The sequence below is a fragment of the Lissotriton vulgaris genome, chromosome 10 (assembly GCF_964263255.1).
Source record: "Lissotriton vulgaris chromosome 10, aLisVul1.2, whole genome shotgun sequence".
Classification (NCBI taxonomy): Eukaryota; Metazoa; Chordata; class Amphibia; order Caudata; family Salamandridae; genus Lissotriton; species Lissotriton vulgaris.
The window spans coordinates 947,957,927-947,975,089 of NC_141698.1; positions in this window are offsets into that span (position 1 = coordinate 947,957,927).

Here is a 17,163-nt window from a genome sequence, read left to right on the forward strand (position 1 = left end):
AAATTTATTTATATACTAATTGGTTATTCCATTATTTGGTTATTTAATTTATCTGTCAGCCCCTAGTACAGTGCACCATGTGTGCCCAGGGCGTGTAAATCAAATGCTGCTGGTGGGCTTGCAGAACTGGTTGTGCCACCCCCAGAAGCAGCTTGTAAAGTGTGTCTCAGGCCTTCCATTGCAAGGCCTGTGTGCAGTCCAGCACTGCCATGTCGACTTGGCCAAGTGCACCCACTTGCCAGTCCCTAAACCTTCCCTTTGCTTCATGTTAGACACCCCTATGGTAGGCCCAAGGGCAGGGTGCATTGTAAGTATAAGGTGGGACATACTCTGGTGTGTGTAGCATGTCATAATAGTGAATTACAGCCATTTTCGTTTTTCACTATTGAAGGCTACCTATTCTCAAAGGCCAGAATGGACAGTTAGATTATTACAGTCTTATAATCCTAACTGACTCAGGGAACACGGTAGAAATTCGAATTTAGTATGCCTGAACTCAGAATAATAAAATACATCTTTAGGTGAAGGTTATTTTAATATTCTGTGTTTGCAAATACGACTTTTAGAACATAGGTATCTGCTTGCCTAACCATTTGAGCCTGTCTCTGCTTTGATGTGTATTCTTTGTCTGGGTTTGTGAGTGACAGGACTGGGGGATTCCAGGAGACAGGCTGGGGCAGCCCGGTGGTGAATAGAGAGATCTCCATCTAGATGGGAGGGAGGAGTTGCACCTGGGACCTGAATAGGCTGGGTCTTCCCTCTACAATACTGGCTCCACCCCATGTGGCTTGTCTGATGTCTCTGCCCTACACTGTGAAAGGAGAGGAGGAATCATGTCAACAGTGTGCTCCAGAGCTGTATCTTCCTTCCCTTTTGCTGGCTCCACCTCCTGTGGGGCGCCTAATATCTCTGCCCTGCACAGTGAAAGGAAGAAGAGAGTCGTGTAAACAAAGTGCTCAGGAACTGGTTTGGACTAGGCAGAGGCCTTTCTGCCTTCAGAGAACAAAGGATTATGGGGTATAAATATTGGGACCCTGATCCCAAGAAATTAGATCACTACTGGAACAAGAACCCTTTCTGCCAAGGAGAAGAACCAAGGAAGCTGCAGGAGTTTGGACTGCCTCTCTGCCAGTGTGCTGTTTGTTGGGTTGGCCTGCATTGGTTGCTTCATTGCCAAGGGAAAGGAGAAGGAACATTTTTAAGGACTTTCATCTACAGAATAGTCTCCAAGGGCTTGAACTTTGCTTGCCTCCTGCTGAAGTCTCAGGGACAAAAGATTTCACCTCCAGTTCCTCCTGAATTTCCTTGCTGGGAATTCTGACTCCAGTCACTTGCATGCCGCTGTGAGCTGGAAGTGCGACACATCGAGAAGAAGCATGTCGCTGCTGCAGCTGAAATCATTGCAACGCTGGAGAAGTGAGCCTCTGTCGCTTCTCCCTGGAAGTGTGTGTTCATTGAAGCTACCTGCTGTTGAATCACCGAAGAAGTGTGACGCGATTGAGAGAGTCACCATCGCATCACCGAAGAAGGGTCTCACAGGGCCTTTTGCGGCTCCAAAGTACAGAGTTGTCGCAAGGCTGCCAGGTCGTCATCGCATCATCGCATCAAGGGCCCCATTCCCTTGCATCGCAACCGGTTCATCACATCGCATCAAGGCGCCATCTTGCGCACCGCAACGGGCCTGCAGGCCGAGAATCGACGCATCACCTACGCTCCAGTAAGGCTCACAACGAGTCCCCTACTCTGCGCAAGCATTGAGGCAGGACGCAACCGTTCCCCCGGATCACGGAACCGACGCATTTCTCCTTTTGCGAGCCTTTTGTTTACTTTGCGTTATGCATCCAGGTACTTTGTTGAGAACTTTGTCGCATTTACCAACAACTTGAACTAAGCAACTTGAATCATCTTTTAAGTAATCTTAACTGTAGTATTGTGGATTTTTGTCATTTGTGGTCTTGTGTTTAAGTCTATAGAAAGAAAAATTATTTTTATAAAACCTGTGTTGTGTCCATCTGTAGTGTTTTCACTGTATTAATGTGTATATTCACAAATGCTTAACACACTGCCTCTGAGATAAGCCTGTCTGCTCGTGCCAAGCTACCAAGGGGGAGAGCTGGGGTTATTAAGGAGTGTAATCCCCTTATCCTGACTTAGAAGTAAGGGTCCCTATTTGGACAAAGGTGAATATCATTGCCAACTAGAGACCTCCAGATCTAACATTGGTGGTCAGCGGTGAGGATTTGGACCTTGCATTTGTGTTTCATATACAATGATTGGTGTACACTCCTAGTGAGTACAGACCAAACACGACCCCATACTTTTTTTTTAGAATCCTTTTTCCTTGGACTGTTAGTTTTCCTGAAAAATCCCAATTTTTACTACCATGAGTAAACCAGCATCTGTTGCATCTATGGATCTTGATTTTGAGGAAGAGAGGTTGGAAACCTACACTGTGAAACAGCTCAAGTATCTCTGCAGGAAATTGAAAGTTGCTAAACCAGGCATTTCTAAAAAGGAAAACTACCAAAAGGCACTGAGGGCCTGGATAGAAGCCAGAAATGTCCTTGATCTTGTGGTAAGCCTGTTGGGGATGCAGATGGGCAAATTAATGTGCCAGAATTTCCAGCCAGGGGAGGGGTGCCGTCCCCACCTGGCAGCAGCATCTCTTCTTAAGACCTGTCCCCCAGACAACTGGAATACAGGGAGAGAAACAGGGCACTGAAGCTGGAGTTGGCTAAGCTTAAAATGGAGAGTCAGAGGGAAACAGAGAATAATAGGTTGTCCTTGGAAAGGGAGAGAATGAGTATGGAACATGAGAGAATGTTGAGGGAGTTAGAGATCAAGGCCAAGGGCTTAGAAATCAATCCCTCTGGTGGCAGTGCACCATCTGTGCCTTCAGAAGGCAGGGTACATATTCCCAAGGATGTCATCAAAGATTTTCACAAAGGTAAAGATATTGGGCAGTGGAGATTGGAACTGCAGAATGCGCCAGATGTCAGTAAAGAAAGTCAAACTTTCTGCTACTCATTCATTGTTACAGTGACCGTTAAACTACCGTGCTGTGTGTAATACCTTCTAAAATGCACACCTCACACTGAGCAGTTCGCTACTCGAGCAGTTGGGTTTGAGGTGCTACAATTGTCTTTAAAAACTTTAAGCCAAGAGGAGCTGTATTCAGTGGCAGTCACCATGGTCATCCCCCAGTCAGGGGAAATGAGTGATGCTAATAGTGATATTCTCTTCTGTTTGTCATCATCAGAAAGGAGACAGAAGGTTGAGTTCAACTGCTAAAGCAGGGGCTACGTTTGAAATCAGTATGGGAACAAAAGTGACAGCAAGTTTGAAAAGTGGTTCAACACACGCCTTCCAAAAACTGAAGTGACAGGATAGTCGAAGAATCTTGTAAAAGCAAACATGACCACCCAATCATCTTATTATATGGACACCTGATCAGTTGCTATAATTGCTGTGGAGTATAACCTGTGTATACCTCATTCTATGAGTCTCAGGCCTAGATGTATCATCGTTCCTATTTGCGATTTCTTAATAGCGATTTTTACTGAATCGCTATAAAGAAATCGCAAAATGGGATGTATGTTTTAAATCGCTATTTTTTTGCGATTCCTTATTATTCCTAATTTGCGAATTCGCAAGTTGCGAATTCGCAAATAAGGAATAATTTCCCATTCATTCTTATGGGCCAGGAGGCCCATAGATATGATTGCGAAATAATTCTCAAATTGAGAATTCGCAATTTGCTAATCGCAATTTGAGAATTATTGCAAGGGTGCAGGGGTGTCTCATGGACACCCTGCTGCACCCCTGAAACTTACATGCGTGTGCATATGGCGAACATGCATGCCCTATGGGCATGTATGTGTGTCACATGCCACCCTCAAAATTGCCAAATTTTGGTTTTTGAAAGGATTTAGCAAATTAACACGAATCTCAAGTTGGTGTTAATTTGCGATTCCTTAACCTGAATTCGCAAATTAAAAAAGCTTCTTACATGGCATTTAAGGAATCGCAAAATTGTGATTCCTTAAATGCTTAAGCAAAAAAAGGAATCGCAAACTTTTGCGGTTCCTTATTTTGCTAATTTCACATACATCCCAAAAGATGCAAAATGTCTGTTTGCGATTCGTTAAGGCCGAAATTCTGCGAATTTCGGCCTTAACGAATCGCAAAATGCTTGATACATCTAGGCCTCAGTCCTTTCTATAATTCAAACCCTGTCATTCCCGTTGTGAAAATCGCTATTACCTGGGCATTGAGCGCCTACAAGTAATAGCTGATTTTCAGCATTTGGAAACAGCTCAGTAAAAAAAAACCTGATTTTTACAATGAATTAATTGAAAGTTAGGAACCCTTCCAGTTTCCCTAGTGCTTGAACCTGCACCATGAAATATCACAATTCCTGTCATTATGAACGCTGCCAGATAGGAAATACTGTCAAGAAAAACATGTCTCCATAGGAGTTAGACTCAATGCCATAGAACCCACGGTTCCTATTTTGAACCTTATTCAGTTTGCTTGGAACATGACCCAATGCAAGACATTCACACTGTTTCAATTATGTCATTTCCCAGCATCAGCTGAATACGCGATGGCCCAAGTTAGAGCACGCCGAAGAGGCAAACCTTGCAGTGGTCAGCCCCTGGGTTCCACCGCCGAGCTGAATAACCTGGCAAGGTGCAATATGTCCCTCCTTACCATTAGAAATGTAGTTTTCTCATTATTTTTCAGAATTTTACATTTGGTTTCAAAATGGGCATAATAAACATTGTCCAGGCAAGTACTTCTTTTTATAAAAGAGAATTATTTAATATACAGACCTATACTCAATTTTACACACAGTAATATATCGTGGGCGCGGGTTCTATTACCAGGTACTTTGGGGTAAACCACACTTAGACTAATCAGGCATAAACTGTGGGCAGATGCAAGCTTACTGTTGTGTGCATGAGCAGATTCCCTGATGGTGGTGACTCATAGGTCAGTCTTTGTCGCCCCATTACTGAAGCTCGTGGTGTTATCTCTTACCACTCCCGAACGGGCAGTATTCTGGGAAAAATTCCTCTTTGGGGCTGTTAGTATAGCACGTTACTTTCAGGTCATTGTTCTAAGGCAGGTATCGCCACCGACAGGTGAAACAACTCTGCTCCGGCATGCAGGTGCAGCGTGGCCAGTCAGATCATGCACAAACTAGTGCCACAGAGGCTCTCCACCTCTTTGTGGCATTTGGTTGCTCAAAGATGCTTTGGTGGCACCCACAGTAGAATGACCGCAGGTCCTCAGCTTTGGGAGACTCGGGTGGCTACACATCAGTTGTGAACTCACTGCTCTTCTTTACAGGTGATATTGGTCAGTACGCTTCAAGTTGGATGTATGACATTACAATGCATGCTTTTACAACGCACGCCTTTACAACACGGTTTTTACAACGCATGCCTTTACAACGCATAGTGCTTTGGGGCGCTGGATAGTGAATAGTTTAATTTACTATTCCAACTCCAGTCCCCGTGGATAGTGGGGAAGGTGTTGGATAGTACATTAAACCTATTCCCTATCCTAGAGATAATGCGTTGTAATGGTTTGCGTTGTAAAAGTTGTGTCGTAATGGTAGTGCGTTGTAAAAGTTTTGTTGTAAAGGTTGTTTACCTTCAAGTTGATTGGTCGCACTTCACTCTAGAAAGGCCAGGGTACCAAATCCAATATTCGGTTGGCCCTGGTCCACTACTTTGTATCAGTCTGCTCTTCTGGCTGCCCCAGTGACCGGGCACAGCAGCAGGCTCTTTCTTCTTCAGGTAGTCAATGCATGCATGGACAATGCACCTTCCCATTCTCAGCAGACCGAACTGGCTCCCAAGGTCTCAGGCACACCCACTTCTTACAGATTGTGCAGAGTCCGAGGTGATGCTCCCTTTCCTTTGGAGACTGGCTGTCAGAAACACTGTCCCTGGATCTCAGGATTTCTTTGAGTACTCTGTAGACTACCATCTCCTTGGATGATGAGAAATCTGGGACCCAGTAGGAGCGTTGCGGTCCCATTTTAGTCCTTTTCCAAACAAGGGATGTGGATCTGACTGTCATGGCTATGCCATGGGTTCGTACATCTCTAAAAAAAGCCACAAGTCAGAGAATATAATGATGAACAAATGCAATACCTGTCCATTGGTTGGTGCTTATATGGTACGATCACTCTGCCACCAGGGGTGAATCGTTCAACCTGGGAACAATTGTTCTAGAGCGAAGACTTTATAGATAATTATACCAAAGCACACAAATAAATAAAGTCCAAACAAAATGTCACTCCATAACAGATATGAATATGTTGGAGTGATTAAATATGTTGGAGTGATTGAAAGTTGCTTTATTTCCCAATTTCTTCTGTGGTTCTTGAGAAGCTTTACGCGAAAGGCTTATCATGCGCCTGGCATTGGCTCATTCACTCTGTTTATCCCTGATGTGGTTGGGCCTCCATTTGCCGTCCGGTCCTCAACAGATATAGAACATCTGGGCATGTTCTTTCGATGTCAAATCTTTCAATCCTTTTTAAAAAGATCTACAAACAGACTTATTTCTTCAGGCACACAGACCGTTTATCAGAACCTATTGGAGAATATACATGAGCTTTCACAGAAACTCAGCCTTGAAAACGCCTTTAAGACGAAACATGTGTCGGCTGGCTTTGTATCTTGAATACATCCATTCATCTGTACTACAAGGTACTGAAGTACCACTGTGGAAAATAGGGTAATATAACAATGTTTAATCACTCCAACATTGTAATATCTGTTTTGGAGTTACATTTAAGCATGGGCGGAAAATCCGTTCCGCTCGCGGATTTTGCAGATTTTTGGTAAATTCGCAATCCGCAAACTCTCGCGAATTTACCGAAAATCCGCAAATTCGCACGCAGTGGATTTTTTTGCATGGTGATACAATATTGCGGCGTTCGGTGTTCACTTACCGTCATTCAGCGGTTGCCGAGTTGTTTTTCTCGATATTTTGCGAGTGCTGCGCCATTTTGGATCTTGCTGCTGGATCCCGCGGGAGTTTGGTAACGCATCGCAAGAGTTCGCAATTGCGAACATGTAGATGCGGCGGGCAGCAACAATCTCGCACTTGCGAAATTACAAAATTTGCAATTCTGCACAAGGAATCCACTAGCAAGCAGCATAAACCTTCTGAAAATGATGATTTTTATCAGAATAACTCCTCAGGTTGACATTTGCCTGCAGTTTTTTGGATTTGAGGCCTTTTTGACTTTCTTTGGATCACTTTTGGATTAGAAATCAACTTTCACAAGTAAGTTTGTTTGGGGCATTACAGTTGCTGTTCTGCAGAAAAACGAGTTTTGCAAAACTGAAAGCACTCAGCAGGTGCAAAAGTTCAAAGTCATCATTAGTAACCATTCCCTGTAGTGCTTCCTGAGGGGCCCCTCCAGAGTTCAGTTGCCTACTTGCAACTATTCTATGACCCTGCTCTGACCCTCACAGCAGGCTCATAGAATAGCTACAAGTAGGCCACAAAGGTCCTGGGAAAAAAAATTGCACTGCAACAGAAAGCAAATTACAGATAAGGAAGCAGGTGCCAGACAGGAAGGTTAAATTCAGTGACACATGAATCAACCCCAAATTAATTCATGTCAGTTGAAGCAGGGCAGGTGTGCTTGCTTTTACCCCCATAATCTACAGTGATGAATCAGAGGGTGGCAGTGATGTACCAGAGGGTGGCATGGGTGAATCAGAGGGTGGCAGTGGTGAAACAGAGGGTGCTGTGAACCTGTGATGATGAACCAGACGTAGAAACAACAAAGTCGCAACCGTTGCGAGCCGACAAGTAAGTTCGCAATTGACAACTGGTACAAAACCCTCGCGAACTGGCAGAAACCCTTGCGAACACAAAAAAAATCCTGCAAATTCGCGTGAATTCGCGGATTGCGAGTTCGCAAATACGCAAATTCGCGAACGCCAGATTCGCAAAATTTGCCCATGCTTAGTTACATTTTGTTTTGACTTAAATCTTTTGTATGCTTTGGAATAATTATTTGTAGTGTATTGGAACCAGTTTAGAGGGATTCACTTTCTTCATGTATTCCTCTTCTGCAGATCATGGTAAGGCATAGATTTACTAACATTTCATGCTGGGTTTGTGTCACAAAAGGGAAGCAAGGCTATGCAAAGTGTTGTTGTAGCATTTACTTTTCAGCACAAAAATTGAGTGGCCATTAAGTACAACAAGGAAGAGTTAGGCACTACTTTGCGGTACTTTGCATCAAGGGGGCTACCATGGGTGGTACTTTGGCGCTCCCATGCAACAATCCATGGTTTATGACACAAATTCCTGTTTTCTAAAAAAAGGTAGACAAAGATTTGTGTCAGAAGATTACACCTCCTCGAGGCAGGTGTAACATGTAATACAGGTTTTCTCAAAACGTTGCTAAGTTTGCATGTGGGCTGTAATATAGAGCACACATGCAAAGTTAGAAAACCTTTTAACCATGTCTAAGCATAGTATAATGTACTAGAAATGTACCCTTCCCACATAAAAACCTATGCTAGAAATCACACAACACCCTTGCACCATGGTGCAGGTTGTGTTTATGGTGGAAGGCAGCCAAATACGCAGTGGAGCAGGGGAGAGCAAAACATGCCATAGCATAGGAGACATTATGCTGATCTGGTCTTTCTCGGTGATGCAACGCAGAATTGCTACTTTGCTTGCTGCATTCTGTTATGTCCAATCTTACTAACTTTGGCCCCAATTATTTGTTCATGTGATGGCTCCTCACCAGAGCTGGTAATGTGGGACATCTCAAACAGTAGCACTTACAACTCAGGGCACAATCAAGTGTGAAGCTCTTCATCTGCCAAGCATCAGTCTTTTGGAGCAGCGTCTTTGAGAGAGACAAAAGGGACAGGCCCTACCTAAATGTGCCCCTTTGCAATCCAACATATTCTGCTAACTCATTCCCCTTAATACCTTCTAACCAAAAGTTGAACCGACGGAACAGGGGAATCAAGACAATGATAGTGAGAGAGAAAAGACACCCGGAATAGTGCTGTCTCATCAACTGCACCTCTCTCATACTTAAGGAGGTTCACTATAACATTTTTAAAGGTGAATGATTAACATAAGCTCAAGGCAAATAAAAAAAAGTTTTACTGTGTTGTAGAAACATTGAAACACTTTGAATAAGAGAGGGAAATTGTGATTATGCTAACTTGCTCAAAATGGTGGTCCACAGGGAACCTAAGCCACAAGCAAAGGAAGCCAATAACAGCAATGGTCGTCTCCGAGGTTGATAGCAAACCTGGATGTTCAGGGAGCAAGAGGGAGAGCAAGCACAGCAGCCTATTCCAATAGGTAATCCAGAGGCAAAACAAAGTACAAGTAATTGATCAGCAAATACAACCAAATCATAATCCAATAGACAAGTCTGAGTTCAGTCTACTAGTCAAGATACAGTACCAAATCATAATAGAGAGAATAGGTAAAAATTTCAGGAAAACCGAGGTAACCGAGAAGGGATTAGAACTAGGAGTAGACGTTACACGCATAATTCAGTGTAGTGTGATCACAAGGAAGTACCTAAGAAATCCACAAGATTACGCAGAATTACATGAGCAGAGTAATTCTGCATTTAGCACTATTTCTTAGCACAAAATTGTCTCCTCACGTCCAAAATGGCTAAATGCAGCAGAACATGAATAGCGAGCAGAAGCATCCGCTTACGCTCTGTAAATATGATTTTTTGGTAGGATTTTACCTGAAAGAACTCTTAATCACATGAGCAGGAGTAACCCAGAATTACCAAAATTACTCCGAGTACTCAGAATAATGAAAATTCCACATGGGCCTAAATAAAACAACAAAGGTGGGGGATGCAACACCAGTGAATAAACTGAGTGAAAGTGATAAAGCCACTACAACACAGAGAAGTAAAGTTTCCATACCTTGCAAGAGGGGTGGCTTGTTTATAAAGCCCTTCTACAACTCATGACATGGAAGTCTCTCTCCTTGTCCTTCACCAGTAATCATCCTGATGCCCCAGTTGCCAAATGCTGGTCGTTGACAACTTCCCTGGCTTTCTGAACAAAATTCTATAACAACAACTCCCAAAAGGAATTTCAAAGTCCGCGTAGCTCTCTTATTTCTGACAGTGATCTAGAGTGTGGGTTTGGCGGAATTGAAGTGACCAAGTCAATAGACTTAATACATCCTGGCACAATATGGTGACATGTGAAATACTTTTTATGTTTGCACTGATTTTATGGTAATGGATTTGTTGATATAGTTTACTTTTCTGAGGGAAGTCCATAAACATCTTGAACACGTGTTCCGAGTTGGCATTGTGTAGAATAAGATTACACAGGGAGATATATTATTTTGATATTAAGGTTTGTTAAGGTCAGTGAGTTCTTCAACAAATGGAAGATTTTTACCAGGTCAGGTTAACCTCTATGGCATTTGAGGGAGAGGAAAGGGTGTTGTTTTTTTAAAATTTATTCTGGAAGGGGTAGAATATTAGTAGCTTATCTATTGATGCTAGAGCCAGTAGGTTGTAAGATGTCCATTAGAGGATGAGAAGAGTATGATAACCAACCAGGATGACTGTCAGAAATAGAATGTCATGGTGTTGATTCACTTTGACAGTTGGATTATTAACCACTGCAGGTCTGCAGTTACACATATACGTGTTATTTCCATTTGTTTCTCCTCGTAAATCGGATAGAGCCATAATTGAACTGGATTGGAATGAGGTTTATGAAATGTGTTATTCCGTGCTCATACAGTGTTTCAGTCTTGGAGTAATAGGTTGTATTTTAGATTGCTGCATCACATAAGAAAGAATCCATGTGGTGGTAGGTAGTCCGTTCTTGTGGGACATAGAATTCGAATGTGAATTTAAAATATGCTAAAACCATTTGGTGTCCAACTGTGGGCCTTTACATGAAAAGTTGCTCCCAGAGCCTGTACTGGATGTCTAAGATATGTTTAGCTTGGAAAAAAAAAATATTAACCGGAGTGTAGTTAATACAGATGTCTAAGGTGCTCTTATCGTGCCATCGTTGTTATTATTTGGTCACCTGGGTTTGGTTTATTGCACTGTGTTAAAACGAAGAATAATGCGCAGGCAAAATCTCATAGAAAAGGTAGTAGATTTATTCTTGAGATTACTTCATAGATTACAGGTTACAGGATGTTAGTCTGATCCATAAAAGTGCCCCACCAGGAGCAGCCTCCTCGCTGCTCAGTCCTTCCACACCAGCTGATTCTCCCTTCCATACAAACACACTGAACATTCTAAATGACCTCACCATTGGCTGAGCCGCAAGGCAGAGAACCTCAATAGGGAGAGTGCATTGAGTAACAAGTACATAACAACACAGTGCACTGGCAATTTCAAGATGGCCAGCTTTGTACATGCTGTTTAAAACAGACGGTGGATTCTCTCAGTCAAGGGGAATTGCAGCACAAATGCAAAGACAAAAAATACAGAGAGAAGTGAAAATATTTCTCTTTGTTACGCCTGCCTCAATGAGGCGCAGAATTCTTTGTAGATAGGGATTTGCATCAAAACCCATGGTGGTTGCATGAGGACGTCCATGCACCATCCATGGAACACTCTCTTGATGCAAAATAATGCAAGACCGTGACGCTTTGCATAACTTTTGGTTACAATCCAATGCAAATCCCAATTTCATTGGATAGTGAGTACCACCACTGCACTTTGCCTTGGATTTGTGTTAAAAAAAGTTACTCAAACCGAATACAAAGTGTTTATGAATGTAGGCCCTAATCTTCCTACCGTACCTGGCCTACCTCCACCTATGCACCATGTATATCTTATGCTTGTCATGATGTGGTGGTTTTGTGAAAGACGGATAGGTTATGCCGATGGGATGTCCATTAAGGGCCTAAGGGCACCTAAAGTACTGAAGCCTGCTACAAAAAGCACTTGTGTCTAACACAAGGGACCTCCAGCGATGGCCTGAGGTTCTCCAGTCTACATCAGGAAAGTCCAGATTGCATAAACACATTGCGACTTACTGAATTTATTCAAATTGTCATGACTTCCCGTAGTCAATTTTTGAGGAAAAAATTAAAATGCATACCTACCGCACACAATCAGTCATGTAGAACATGCTGGTCAAGGAGCAGAAGGGCAAAAATAATCTGGGTTCTAAGCATTGCTTTCCTTCGGCACTTTAGGAAACACTTCTGTAAATTAATTGGTGGCGTGCTGGGAATATGGTATTGTATTGTGATTGCATTTGTGTAGCTCTTACTACCCCTGACGAGGCATTAAAGTGCTTAGGTACACTTCCTGCCAAAGATATTAGATACTGTTGTACTTTTGCAGTAATAAAACATAAAAACAGTGTTTCCACCGGGCACTTTCCAACTCTCTATGACAAGTTACAACATTATGGAAATGGAGCTGGAAACTTTAAAATGGGGGTTGCCATTTCTATAAATTTTTATGGAGAAATTCTACATTGTGACCATAGTAGACTAAGTAACTCAGGATTAGTTACATTGGCGTCTCAATTATGTGCATTAGAATCGTCAGATTTAATTGGTCAGAGAATGAGTTCATTTAATATGTAAAAGAAATGCACCAAGACAACATGGAATAGTTCAGCCACCCTTTTTTTCTGCTAGTGTTTTTTTCTCGTTGTGGTACTTCTCTGTAGATATATGAACTTAATAGAAAGACAACAGTCTGTATCCTCAAGATATTTAGATTTTGTTTATGAAAATGAAGGAAACGTGTAAAAGCTGTAATTCTATTCTTTTCTACACCATTGTAATATTCGAGTGCATTGTCTGGGGACTGAGATAAAATATCCCTGCTAGAGTGACCTGTAAATTCAGGAGCACTGGATGCACTTAAAAGGCGTGATTTTGTTTTCGGGCGCACAGTTCATACGTTTGCATTTTCCTTACTGAATACTCTCTGCACATGTAGCGTTCCTTTCTGCTGATGTGGCACAGTGCATTCCAATCACATGATTTATTTTAGAGAAGCATACGGTATTCTTATTATTCACTGCTGTGTGAATCCGACACTTAAGATAAATGCAACTCCCTCCGAAGCTGCAAAATGCTTTGGTTTCCAAATGCATGCTTGATGCTAATTTAAAAAACAGCAATTATGTTCTACTTTTATACATTTTAGGAATGAAATGCTTGCACTTGCAAAACACAATGAAAAAGATTGTAGCTAAAACGGTGATTTTAAGGAATTCATTTCATTTCAATCTTTATTCGGTTTAAAAAACCTTGTAAGATGCAATACATTAACTCATCATATCACAATACATAATAATAAAATAGCAGTGGGTAAAAATATCAACACATCTCCTTTGCATAAAATACATAGAATTCAATTCATTTTCCAAATCATCTACTTGGGGTTAGCTAGCTCTTAATCGGCCCCTCTAGTATACAGAACACTAAATAAATATACAGAATAATAAAACAATAAATTAAACATCTGTTTTAGTTAAAATGATATACACCAGAACAGTAGAGCAAGCAGCACTTTAGCAGCTAACAGATGACTCAATAACATGGTGAAGTGGCCTATTTCATTAGGTTTTTTGATTTTTCATCCTCCTGATCAAGGCTACACATAGGAGAAAACGACTTAGGCTGAACACAATCGGTTGTGCAGTGTCTCCTTTAAATATTCTAAGTCCAACCTTAATTTGTCTGAGGCCTAACCTTTTACAGATTGGCTTAAGCCATTTTTTCCTGGCTTTAAGGTATGCTGGGCATATAAATAAAACATGGGACTCATCCTCTTTCATCCCCATCTGGCAAAACTCACATATATATAGGCTTTTGGCCAGTGGAGGGTAAATTTCATCCATAAGGGGCTCTAATTGCATAGTCATTTTGATTTCAAAAAATTTCGAGGTTAGAGTCCCTGTTCTGGGATTTGATAACACTAAATCTCTAATATAGTCCCAGTACCTTTACTTCAAGATCTTTTTTGAGCTGTTTGTGAGGGAATCAGGGTCATACCAGAAGTCACTTAACCCTAGTTTTTCAAACCATGTTTTTTACCTACTCTAACCATGGCAAGTGCGTGGTATTCCTTATAGCCAATATCTCTTTCAATGCTTCTCTATAATCAGCCAGCTCCTCAACGGACCATAAGCGGACCCAATAGAGCAGCGGACGAAGAGAAGCATAGTGATCTGTACGTCGGGAGTTAAGATCCCATAATACGGGTGTCAGTGGTGTTGACCCAGGTATCCCTAAAAGTTGCCTAATGAAGGAATTTTCCCTCACTCGAAAAGTATCCTTTAAAGCATAGGCCCAAAGGTCCGCACCATAAAGTGAAGATGATTGCACTTTATATTTAAATAATTCAATGGCTGGTGAGACTGCTTTGAAATGGCTATTCTTATGCTTCTTTAAAATCGGACACTGGTTTTGGGTCAGCCTTAATTTTGAGTTCTCCAGTTGTGTTTTCCATGTAACGTGGCTGTCTAAAATAATGCCCAGGTATTTAAAATTGGGGACTTCTTCAATAGGTTCATTGTTTATCTTAAAAACCTTGTTAAAACCTTTGTGGGGGTTGATTGTCATAACTTTTGTTTTTGAGGAATTAATTTCTAATTCCTTGTCGTGGCAGTACAAACTGAATGTATTTAAAAGGTTTTGGAGCCCCCTGGGTGTCTGTGAAATTAAAATGGTATCGTCTGCAAACAATAATGCCGGAACGGCTTGCCCGCTCAATTTGGGAGAGTCATGCTCGCAGCCCAAAAGAGTATCGGGGATGTCATTGACGTATAAAGAGAATAAGGTAGGTGCCATTACGCACCCTTGCCTTACCCCTTTTGCTATTTTTATTTTCTCACTGACTTCTCCATTTGGTCCCCATCTAACTCGTGCGTAGTTATTCTCGTGGAGTCTGATTAAAATTTGAAGGATATTCCCAGGGACGCCCATTTTGTTTAGTGTCTTCCATAGGGCTGCCCTTGGAACCATATCAAAAGCTGCCTTCAAATCAACAAAAGCCACGTATATATGGGAACTTCTTATAATCGTATGTTTCCAGATTAAACATAAAAATCTAAAAACCTGGTCTACAGTGCTTATCTTTGATCTAAAACCTGCCTGGTATTTTGTATAGATAGAGTGCTCTTTAATCCAAGAGGAGAGTCGACTAAGAACTTGTCGGGCAAAATTTTTTTGCAACACGTCAATTAGGCTGATAGGCCGATAGTGCGAAGGATTTGACCTATCACCCTTCTTGAACAGTGTTACAATCTCCGCCCCCTTCCAGGTTTCCCGAACAGGAGCTCCTCAAGCAATATCATTAGATAATAAATTGATATAAGGAGCCCAAATATAATTCTCGTGTTTCCAAAGATCACCTGGTATTCTGTCAGGGCCTGGCGCTTTCCCTGGCTTGACTGCCTTGATTGCTAAAATTGTTTCTGTCAAGGAGAAGACAAGGGGTGTGTCATGCGCTGCCAAAGGAGCCTGCAAACTATCCCAACCTTCAATCTCGCCTGAGCTTTCGCAAGAATATAACGAAGTAAAATGCTCGACCCATGTTTTCTCCTCTAAGAATTTGTCTTTGCATTCAGTCGCCCCCCTGGTGCCTCTAGCAATGAGGCTCCAGAAGGAGGTCTGGTCTTTACACTTCCATGCGTCCAACAAATCTGACCAAACCCTTTCGTCCCACTCTTTTTTGGCCTTTATTAAAGTTCTTTTATACTGGGCTCTCTTAATTCTCACAATATCCACTGAATCCCCCCTGACCACTGTAATTAGGTCTGTTTTGGCTTTCCGGCAATCCTGGTTATACCAGGTGGTCCCAGTTTGTTTACTCTTTTGGGCGTTATATGATCTTTTTACCGCCCTAGTCAGGATCTCGCCAAGTTGGTTGATTAGATGTTCATGGGATTCTGTCAGACAAGGATTTTGGATGACAGTACTATTTCCTAAGAGAGAAGACATATGCCTCACAAATACATTATAGATTTGGCTAATGATTTTTGTGTTGTCTAATACCACTGGCCACTTCAGGGATCTACGGTTATTTGCCACTAGAGGGTCCTGTGGCAAGGAGACTGTACTATTAACGCTTTTGTCAAGGGTTTTAAAAATCTGAGTCTGGACAGATAAGGTCAAAGGATAGTGGTCGCTTTCCGTGCGGTCATCCACCATTAGGTCGATGGTCATGGGCCATAAATTCAGAGAAACTAACAAATAATCTAGATGGCTGGGATTTGCCCCTCTGGTAAATGTTGGTTTGCTGGGGCAGTCTGATGGCAACCGCCCATTGCAGGCACGCAGGCCTGATTCAATAGTCAGATTCAATAGTTGTAAGGCACTCACTGTACAAGGTGCTTTATAATTTGTGTCAACTAAAGGGATATTGTTGGCACTGTCCTCATCCTTATAGATGTCTTCTAGACCTATTATGGGTTCAAAACCTCTGTTAAAATCACCACCTATAATCATTTTTGCATTTTGATCAAACCCCGCCACAATATTACTCAGGTGGGTTACAACTGTTGATTCTTTACATGATCGATGTGGTCTACTATAGATATTGATCACGTAAATGCTACAACCCTTAGTGTTTTTTAACTCAAGTAATAAGAGGTCGGGATTATTTGTGTCAATTTGCTTAAAGGACAGGCCTCCTATAATTTTCACCCAAATTGTTAGGCCGCCAGAGGGTCTTCCCCCATTTGTATTTACTGCGGGGATGAAAAAGGATCTATAATCAACCTTAAAGTAATTCTCGAGCCCCCAGGTTTCCTGGAACATAATTAAATCCCCACTAGCCAGATAATCATGCCAGGCCGGATCTGAAAGATTTTTTTTCAGACCTGCAATGTTCCAACAGATGATTTTTGTAGTTCCTAGAACACCTAGTTTCTCTGTTACCTGGTGTGGTGTAGTTGACCCATTTATATCTGAATGAGGTGTTCGTGCCATTGTGTCAGCAGAATGCAGTAGCTGTTGAGAAGTTTTAACAGGTGCAATCTGCTTTGGTGCAACTTCAGGATGCAAACCAGGGTATGTGTGATTTATGCTACATGACATTGTCAAAACCCCTCCATCAAGTCAATCGCAATCAGCTAGACCAGCTAGGGCCTCAAACCTATTTGAGGTGCT